The sequence below is a fragment of the Schistocerca nitens genome, chromosome 2 (assembly GCF_023898315.1).
Source record: "Schistocerca nitens isolate TAMUIC-IGC-003100 chromosome 2, iqSchNite1.1, whole genome shotgun sequence".
NCBI lineage: Eukaryota > Metazoa > Arthropoda > Insecta > Orthoptera > Acrididae > Schistocerca > Schistocerca nitens.
Window position 1 is genome coordinate 91,092,511 of NC_064615.1, and position 10,732 is coordinate 91,103,242.

Below are 10,732 nucleotides of genomic sequence, written 5' to 3' on the forward strand. Positions count from 1 at the left end.
TCTACCATTCCTAGACCGGCAAGGGAACTTGCTGTGCCAACAGGACAATGCACGTCCGCATGTATCCCGTGCCACCCAACGTGCTCTAGAAGGTGTAAGTCAACTACCCTGGCCAGCAAGATCTCCGGATCTGTCCCCCATTGAGCATGTTTGGGACTGGATGAAGCGTCGTCTCACGCGGTCTGCACGTCCAGCACGAACGCTGGTCCAACTGAGGTGCCAGGTGGAAATGGCATGGCAAGCCGTTCCACAGGACTACATCCAGCATCTCTACGATCGTCTCCATGGGAGAATAGCAGCCTGCATTGCTGCGAAATGTGGATATACACTGTACTAGTGCCGACATTGTGCATGCTCTGTTGCCTGTGTCTATGTGCCTGTGGTTCTGTCAGTGTGATCATGTGATGTATCTGACCCCAGGAATGTGTCAATAAAGTTTCCCCTTCCTGGGACAATGAATTCACGGTGTTCTTATTTCAATTTCCAGGAGTGTACTAGAACAGTTTATGAAAAACATTCTATTCCTTTAGTGCACTCTAGTGGGCACAATCGAAACTACCAGTCCGCCTGTCCAATATTGTCCTCTATCGGCTGATGCATAAACTACGTGCGCTTCCAGTCTCGCGTCACCATCTGTCACTATCCAGCTCTGAGACACATCTCCCACTTAACCGCCTCCAAGGCAGGATCGTTATACGGCGCTACGCCTCAGTGGGTACATTATTTTGATAATATGTAGACTTTTTATAGAGTGGGAGGTAAAGTTGGGCTAAATTTCCTACAGAAACAATGGGGAGGTTACAACTTGATGCGTGTCTCCCAGTTACTCGCACATAAGAACAGTTGCTCCACTGTTTGGAGACCATACAGGGTCCCACTTCGGTTTTGACTGCCAAGGCCATCTGTGGACGCCAATGACCACTCCAGAAGCAGGATGGGGTGACTCCGACAAACCACTGACAGCAGCTCCACCCATCACACGCATAATGTTTCATACAACATCACTGCCAGCAATGTCGTTTTCGACATGTGAGATATACATCTTGCTCCAAAACAAGATATAAAGCGGAAGTTTGCCGCTCCTCTTCGCACATGAATATGGATTATATTCAAAGGGAACAATCTGCGCAAGCCCAGGACCAGACAAGGTTCGAGAATATCGACGTAGCATAAATCCAGGTTGTCCTCATCCCTTCAGACACGTGCGTGAAACTGGATGCAGTGTCCTTACAAACTCACAGCGGTTCAGCCGTCACAGTAACTGACTGGAACACGTACAAAGAAGTGGGAGTACCACCTTTGCATCATTTCTTCACTCCATTGAAGGGTTTCGGCAATGTAATGCTGGTGACCGGTTTTTTCCATTGACATACTTGTTACAAGGACACACCAATTATGACTCGCATCCTGGTTGTGGCTATCTCTGGAAGGTGCAATTTTCATACACGTCCTGGGTTTAAAGATACACGTCACTGCACTAACAGTGCATTCGGTGGATGGACTACCGCAGATTTGTTCAACAGTTCCGCACGAGTTTTTCACCGAATAAATGGGGGAAAACAATTTTGAGGCACACATTACCGTTTCACCGAAGTCCATTCCCAAGTTTTGTGAAACTCTTTATTCATTTGCTCTGGCGGATGGCCTCCGCAGCGAATTTCAACGCCAGCAACAGGTTGTGGTTCTGTCACCAGTGTCCAACAATAAGTGGGCAACGCCCGTCGTCTATGTCGAGAAACCCAGTTGGGCAATCGGCGTCTGTGGGGACTTAAAAGCTACCTCAGTGTACAAGTAGTCACCGACACAAATGCAATCCTCAAAGTTTAAGATATTATGACCCGTCCAGCTGGGGGATGAGTGCGTGCCAAGACTGACTTAAAGGATGGCTATCTGCAGCTCCCCCTCGGCAACGACTCTAAGAGCATATTACTGAACAATACATCGTTTGGATTTTTCTGATATAGTTGATCGTCTTTTGGCATTTCCATTGCACTGCCCATATTTCTGGGGACACATAGAACAGTTAACTGGACGAGATTCCGACACGGCCAACTATTCTGACGATATTTTGGTGCTGTGTGAAACTCAAATCTCATTCATAAGACGGCCGTTGTGGCCGAGCGGTTCTAGCCGCTTCAGTCCGGAACCGCGCTGCTGCTACGGTCGCAGGTTCGAATCCTGCCTCGGACATGGATGTGTGTGATGTCCTTAGGTTAGTTAGGTTTAAGTAGTTCTAAGTTCTAGGGGACTGATGACCACAGCAGTTGAGTCCCATAGTGCTTAGAACCATTTGAACCTCACTCATAAATTAGAAGCATTGTTTACTATTTTTCAAAAAGTGAATTCACATTGCATCTGGGACAAATCTGAATTCTTTGTGAATCAAGTGGAGTATTTGGGACATATATTAATTGATTTGAATATCTATCCTGTCCCAACTTATGTGGAGGCAGTCCAGAAGCTGCCTACCCCTGTGGACATTCTCAATTGAAGTCAGTCCTAGATCAGATCAATTACTGCTGCCGCTTCATCCCTCCAGGTGACATCCACAGCAGAACCACTACCTCATCCCTTACCAGAAAAGCGTACCATGGAAAAGAACAGACCAATATGAGCGAGCTTCCGCAGTTTGAAGCAGTCTCTGCTCAAACCTCCCTGCAAAGCCAGTGGTCCTCGCAGCTGACAATTCTGATACAGGGTGGGGTGGTGCTTTCACACTTTACAAATGGGGTGGAACACTCAATAACCTTTGTTTCCAAAACACTGAACCACACACAGAAAAATTACATCCCTATTAAGAAGGAGGACCATGCTATCATATTTGTCGAAAAGAAAGTCCACTACTACATCTGTGGCTATCAGTTCACACTTCTCACACATTATAAGCTGCTCCTTCCCCTTGTGCACTTTTCAGCAGCTTTTCCCACCAAGACTGCGCAGTACATACAAATGCTGGGCCCACTTTTTATCAAGTTGTTCATGCGACGTCCAGTTTCGTTCGACGGTGTGCTATGCTAATGCAGATCTTCTCTCCCTTTGACCTGTAGTGCTGGATTCTGACTTCGACGAGGTCCTCAAGGTCTACTTTCACCTGGATGTCACAGCAGAAGAAGCCATCTACAACTTCCGTCTGGATGCCCACACCGTGAAGCACCACACAGCACAGGACCCAGTCCTCTGGAAGGTCTTTAGATTCGCGCAATTCTGGATCGCTAGCCAACAGAAAGCAACTACAGAGTGCTACTACTACCTCTTTACACCACAAGGAGTCATACTACTCCAAGAGGAAACTGGGCGAGCAGAGGCCATGTAACTCTACCACCAGGGACAATAGGTTTGGTTCTTTCACAAAACAGAAAGCCAGATATCACACGTACTGGCGAAAAATGGACACAATCGTCACAAATATGTTTTCCACTTGTACTGCTTGCTAATCTAGGCAAGCGGCCCATGCCCACAGATATTTCCCATGGCCATCCACGCCAACCCCTTGGTGGAGGATTCATCTAGAGTTCACTGGCCCCTTTCTGGCGACCTTTTAGCTCTATGTAGAAGACTCACAGACTACTTCCATTACTTCTACTACCACCGTCCAGATCTTAGACAGGATATTTTTCTTAGAGGGTCTCCCAAACTATAGTAACAGATAACAGTACCCAATTTTTGTCTGCAGAGCTCCAGGAAATTTGTAGAGTTACTGGAACCACGTTAGACCTTGTGGCCCCATCCCCACCCATCTTCAAATGGCCTGGGAGAATGTTTTCCAAGAACTTACAAAACTCAAATGTGTTAGCACTGCCAGCATCACTCAGTCACTGATGCACTCTCCCTTTGCTATCCTCTTACTAGGGACACCCTCAAAAGGGGGTGTTACCCACTGAGAAATAGACAGACACCCATTGCATTTCCAACTATCTGTCATCTAACCTACAATTCCCCCATATCAGCCTTCCCGACCATGACGTGACAGATATGCTCCTAAACAGCCCATTTCTCTATATACTAGGGGTAGGCCATCATGGACCATAGCCACGGTCCAGCGCCTCCTAGGAAGGGCCATGGTAGAAATCTCGTGTACTGATAGGTCCAGACACAGGCGCCACCTTAACCAACTTCGCTCACAGTGGTGAACATCACAACTCGCAGAAAATCTGACAACACTTTTGATCCTGAAACCAGCCTCCAGCAGCTGACAATGGCCAGTTTCCAGTCTGGAAGGAGTCCATTCAATCATTGGCAGTTTAGCGGCAGTCCCAGCGGACTTCCCTATCGACATCGACCCATCACCTGGACCTTCCACCCTGGGATCGGTGGATTCAGACGTCTGGACGACACTTCAAGAAACATTTTTTGTTTGTGTTGTTGTTAATATTTAGCTATAGATTGCACCCATGCTCTAGGGATAGCGTCTTTGATTAGTAATCAAAATGTTCAGGTGAATTCAGTAATGCAGAAATTCAGTTCACTCAAGAATGAAATAAACGCGAATTGGAGGGAAGCTAAGGTCAAATGGCTGGATGAAAAAGGTGAAAAAATTGAAAAACAAATGATTGTCGGAAGGACTGACACAGCAAACAGAAAAGTCAAATATAAAACCAAGAGTGGTGACACTGAGAGTGCAATGGGAATTGCACTGTAAAATGCAGAGGAGAGGGCGAATAAGTGGACAAAGTACACTGAGGCCTCCATGAGGTGGAAGACTAATCTGATGAGGTTACAGAAGAAGAAACGAGAGTTGATACAGAAGGCATACGGAATCCAGTGTTAGAATCAGAATCTGAAAGAGCTTCGGAACACTTAAGGTTGAATAAAGCAAAGGCATAGATATCATTCCATCAGAACTTCTGAAATCGTTGGGGGAAGTGGCAACAAAACGACTATTGAAGCTGGAGTGTAGAATGTATGAGTTAGGCAATATACCATCTGACTCTCGGAAAAACATCATAAACACAAATCTGAAGACTGCGAGAGCCAACAAGTGCGAGAATTATAGCAGCAACGTAATAATTAGTGCATCGAAGCTGCTGACTGGAAAAATATGCACAAGAATGGAAGAGAAAAACTGAAGATGTGTAAGATGACGAGCAGTTTGGCTTTAGGAAAATTAAAGGCAACAGAGAAGCAGTCTTGACATTGCGGTTATTAATTGAAGCGAACCTCAAGAAAAATCAAGACACGTTCAAAGGATCTGGAAATGTGTTCGACTATGTCAAACGGTGCAAGATGTTCGAAATTCTGAGAAAAAGAGGAGTAAGCTATAGGGAAAGATGACTAATATGTAATATGTACAAGAACCAAAAGGAAAAATTAGAGTGGAAGACCAATAACGAAGTGCTCCGATTAAAAATGGTGTAAGACAGGGACATAGTCTTTCGCCCCTTCTGCTTAATCTGCACATCGAAGAAGCCATAATAGAAATAAAAGAAAGCATAAAAAGTCGGATTAAAATTCAAGGTGAAAGGATATCAATTATAATATTCACTCAGTGAAAGCGATGACGAATTACAGGATCTGCTGAATGGAGTGGACTGTCTCATGAATACAGAACATGGATTCAGAGTACATCGAAGAAAGTCATAAGAAGCAGCAGAAACAGGATCAGCGAGAAACTTAACATCACGATTGGTGATCACGAAGTAGATGAAGTTAAGGTTGATTGGTTGGCTCTGAGCACTATCGGACAGAACAACTGAGGTCATCAGTCCCCTAGAACTTAGAACTAATTAAACCTAACTAACCTAAGGACATCACACGTATCCATGCCCGAGGCAGGATTTGAACCTGCGACCGTAGCGGTAGCGCGGTTCAAGACTGAACCGCCTAGAACCGCTCGGCCACACTGGCCGGCTGAAGTTAAGGAATTCTGCTATCTAGGCAGCTAAAAACCCATGACGGACGGAGCAATGAGGACGTAAAAATCAGACTGGCACTGGCAAAAAGGACATACCTGGCGAAGAGAAGTCTGTTAGCATCAAACGTAGGTTTTAAACTGAGTAATAAATTTATGAGGACGTACGTCTGGAGCACGGCATTGTAACGGTAGTGAAACATGGACTGTAGGAAAACCGGAAACCAAGAGAATCGAGGCAATCGAGATGTGGTACTACAGAAGAATGTTGAAAAATTAGGTGGACTGGTAAGGTAAGGAATGAGGAGGTTCTCTGGAGAATCGGCGAGGAAAGAAATGTATGGAAAACACTGAGAAGTAGAAGGGACAGGACGGTAGGACGTCTGTTAAGACCTCAGGGAATAACTGCCGTGGTACTTAAGAGAGCTGTAGAGGATAAAAACTATAGAGGAAGACAGAGATTGAGACACATCCAGCAAATAATTGAGGACATTGGTTGCAAGTGCTACTCCGAACTGACGAGAATCTCACAGCAGAGGAATTCGTGTCGGACCACATCAAGCCAGACAGATGACTGATGGCTCAAAAGAGAAAGAAAAAAGGTTCAGTGCTGTGCGCACTCAACATAACTGTGTCAATAAACATTTCTCCAGTTATGATCTGTGTATCACTTATGTTGAACATAATAAGGGACCCTCACAGGTAATAATCTTAAGGGTTGACCTCCGGCGTGGTAGTTTACCACACCCGCCATTAATAATAAACTACAGAAGGGCGTTGTATTGCTGAAGATTTAAGTAATTTTTAAGCTGTACTTCCTACCAAGGAACGGTTATCGGATTTTTGCTCATAATATATCATCGACTCGAGTGCCCAAATAGCCTTGTCAGGTGCTACAAGTAGGGGTCCTATACGTCACCACTGCGTGTTTTCAGAGGTTCTCACTGCCAGACAAGACGACTACGACAGCCGTCAAAAAATATTACGTCCAAAAATGGTAAGGACAGTTTGACTGTAGACGCGAAAATGTACCGCCTATAAGAGATACTGATGCCTATGTCGTTAGGTTCTGCGGATGACAATCGATGTTTCGCAACTCTTACTGCGTTTCATGTAGTATCTTTGTGTAATTCCCTGCGATATCTGTGAATAGTACACTAGGGTAAGTTGACTACCAGTTAAAGTGGGACGCCACTGTTCAACTAATTATTTAAAATAATGATAGGCTTCTGGTATAGTTCCTATAGTATACCTTTCCCGCAAATATTTAGTGTCAGCACCATATTTAGTGATTTTAGACTTTGCGTAGAATAGCTGTTAACGTCTTGAATTCCGTCTTGAATGCACGGTAGTATTTGTAGCCTTATACTGAAAGACTGTAAGTTGTGCAAAGAACTCTGACTAACGAGATAAAATCGCCTCCTTCATAGGACGGCAAAGTAAAGATCGCTAAACCAAAGCTGTAAACTCTAATTCTTTATTCCCGTTAGTCTACTTCATTGTTTCCAAGTAACGCCCACAGGCTTCTGTGTGGCGTGACCACAGCATGGAGTTTATGAGAGAGATTGAACTGCCAGACAGTTTTACTGCCTGCCGCTACACCTCAAGGCGAAAGTCACTAGGCGCAGAACGGCCTCCCCTACCCTCCCCTACCGAGGTCAGCAAGGCGAGCAACAAAGGGTTGAATGCCGGTTTGCTGTAAGCAGTTTGTGAGCTGTGTGTCAGATTCGTAACTCCTTAAATTTACAAAATTTGAACTTTACTATGCAAAACCTGCTGTGACAGTGCTTCTGAGCGAGACGGAGCAATGGCAAAGTAGCAGACTATCACTTAGCAGGTAAGGACTCAATTTCCAATCCAGGCAACCAGGTTAATGTTTTCCGCGGTTTCCCTACATCGCTTAAGACTTAAGGTAGGATGATCTCTATAAGTAGATGACCTCTTTCCCTTCCACTCCATTGTCCAGTCCGAGCTTGTGTTCCTTCTCTAATGAGCGCGCCGTAGACGAGAACGGCAGTGCAAGATGGGTAAATGCCACTACTACAACAAATGGTTTGCGTATAATTCAAAAGGGAGTACCAAGAATATAAAGATAAAATAATAAACTCCTAAGGCATTAGACTGCAATCTGATCAAGTACATGCAAACTACCATCGACGCGTAGCAATAGTTTCAGAATGAAATTTTCCCTTTACTGCGGAGTGTGCACTGATATGAAACTTCTTGGCAGATTGTGTGCCGGACCGAGACTCGAACTCGGGACCTTTGCCTTTCGCGGGCAAGCGCTCTACCAACTGAGCTACCCAAGCACGACTCACGCCCCGTCCTCACAGCTGTACTTCTGCCAGTACCTCGTCTCCTAACTTCCAAACTTTACAGAATCTCTCCTGCGAACCTTGCAGAACTAGCACTCCTGAGAGAAAGGATATTGCGGAGACATGGCTTAGCCACAGCCTGGGGGATGTTTCTAGAATGAAATTTTCACTCTACAGCGGAGTGTGCGCTGATATGAAACTTCCTGGCAGATTGTGTGCCGGACCGAGACTCGAACTCGGGACCTTTGCCTTCCGCGGGCAAGTGCTTTGGAAGGTGGGAGACGAGGTACTGGCAGAAGTAAAGCTGTGAGGACGAGGCGTGAGTCGTGCTTGTGTAGCTCAGTTGGTAGAGCACTTGCCCGCGTTAGGCAAAGGTCCCGAGTTCGAGTCTCGGTCCGGTACACAGTTTTAATCTGCCAGGAAGTTTCAATAGTTTCAGAAATTTCTGAGGTGTTGTATGACTTATTCTTCGCCGCGCGGGATTAGCCGAGCGGTCTTAGGCGCTGCAGTCATGGACTGTGCGGCTGGTCCCGGCGGAGGTTCGAGTTCTCCCTTGGGCATGGGTGTGTGTGTTTGTCCTTAGGATAATTTAGGTTAAGTAGTGTGTAAGCTTAGGGACTGATGATGACCTTAGCAGTTAAGTCCCATAAGATTTTTACGCACATTTGAACATTTATTCTTCATTACATACCTGTGGAATATATCCATCTACGAAGAAACTTTATTCGCTCATCTAAACTTTTCGGCACCGCCCCAGTACATAGACAAATAAGATTGCGATGTGCCGGGGCTAGCAGTGTATTTAACACTAAATTCTAGAATCTACATATGTAAATGATGGGTAAGCCCCCCCTATTCTAACTCCGACTTTTGCTGTTGCACAAGGATTAAAAAATATACGCGAACTGACTGTAATCAACCCTGCAAGTGGAGTAGAAAAGAGTTTGGCACCTGCAATAATTTAATTTGATAAATAAGTTAAATAAAGGAAGGTTTCATTAACGTAGTGAGAAATGATGGGTTGCTCTACCGATTAACAGAATGAAAGTTCTGTCCAAAATAACAATATGATTTATTAAGACTAAACACAAAATAATAAACAAAAACACATGAAACATTTATAATACATCAAATTGGCTCAAATTGGATACTCAAACAAACGCTGTGAAGATGAAGTTGTCCCTAAACTAGATTGTGAGGTTTATTACAAAGTGGTATGTGGAGCCAATTCCTTGCCACTCAAATCTTAAGAGAGACACACAGCTAACCCAACATTATTTGCTGCTACTCAAGACAGAACAAAGTTAGAAAAAGACGAACAGGCGCGCTCTGCTGAGCTCTAATTATCACCTAGGAAAATGCCTATCTGCCGGTGCTGCGGACATACATTACCAAACTGTCTTCTTAACTGCCAGAACACGATCTGGCGTGCCGGAGGCGATGGCTGGTTGCTTCGACGTCCTCGACCGAAAGGCGAGAGCCGACTACCTAGAGCACCCGTACAGGCCGAACACACAACACTCCCGCCCCCACGACAGTGGCCGTGGTTAAACGTTCCAATCAGCAACTCGAAAACCGGCGGAAAATTCCACTCCATTGCCGGAGCACTACCATTCCACCAATGGAGATTCTTGGCGCCAATTTCTGCGTTGATTTTGCTACGTCACGGAGCTATGCCCTGAGCAAGCCAATCACAGTTACTATTTTGCAGAAAGCGCTGGAATTTTCCCGCCACAACTGCCTGGGTACACAAGTCATTCCCACGCCTCGCTGGTAGCCCGCCAGAAAGTGTTTTCGCTAAGATTCTGCGAAGTAACTGAACCTCTAGCCCAGCCGCTACTTCAGACCCCTCCGGGCGTGTCTTTTGACAATGTCGGCGTCTGCAAAGCATTCACTCGACTTCCTCACACCCGTCGGCTTAACCCTTTCTAGATGCAGCAGAGCCCGCCTGTCACCGGACCACCCGGGTGACGAGAGACGCTGCGTGGGAAGTCCGCGTGTGAAGGAATAGCGACTTTTCACTGCATGCAATTAGAGAGGAAAATCGTAATATAGAAATATGAGAGGGGGCTCATGCCACCTCTCAAGATCTTCGCATTTAATTTTAGTTCCGGCTTACAGAATTCAGCAATTAATTATTTGTCCGCAGCTCGTGGTCGTGCGGTAGCGTTCTGGCTTCCCGCACCCGGGTTCTCGGGTTCGATTCCCGTCGGGGTCAGGGATTTTCTCTGCCTCGTGATGACTGGGTGTTGTGTGATGTCCTTAGGTTAGTTGGGTTTAAGTAGTTCTAAGTTCTAGGGGACTGATGACCATAGATGTTAAGTCCCATAGTGCTCAGAGCCATTTGAACCATTTTTGAATTAATTCTTTGGATGGCTTCATTTTCATGTTACCCTTATTTCACTGCCATACAATGCTATGCTCCAGTGCACATAAGCAGAAATTTCTTCCGCAAATTAAGGACTATGTTTGGTACTAGTAGATTTCTCTTGGCCAGGAATGGCCTTTTTTCCTATGCTAGTCTACTTTTTATGTCTTCCTTGCTTCGTCCGACGTGGGATGTTTTGCT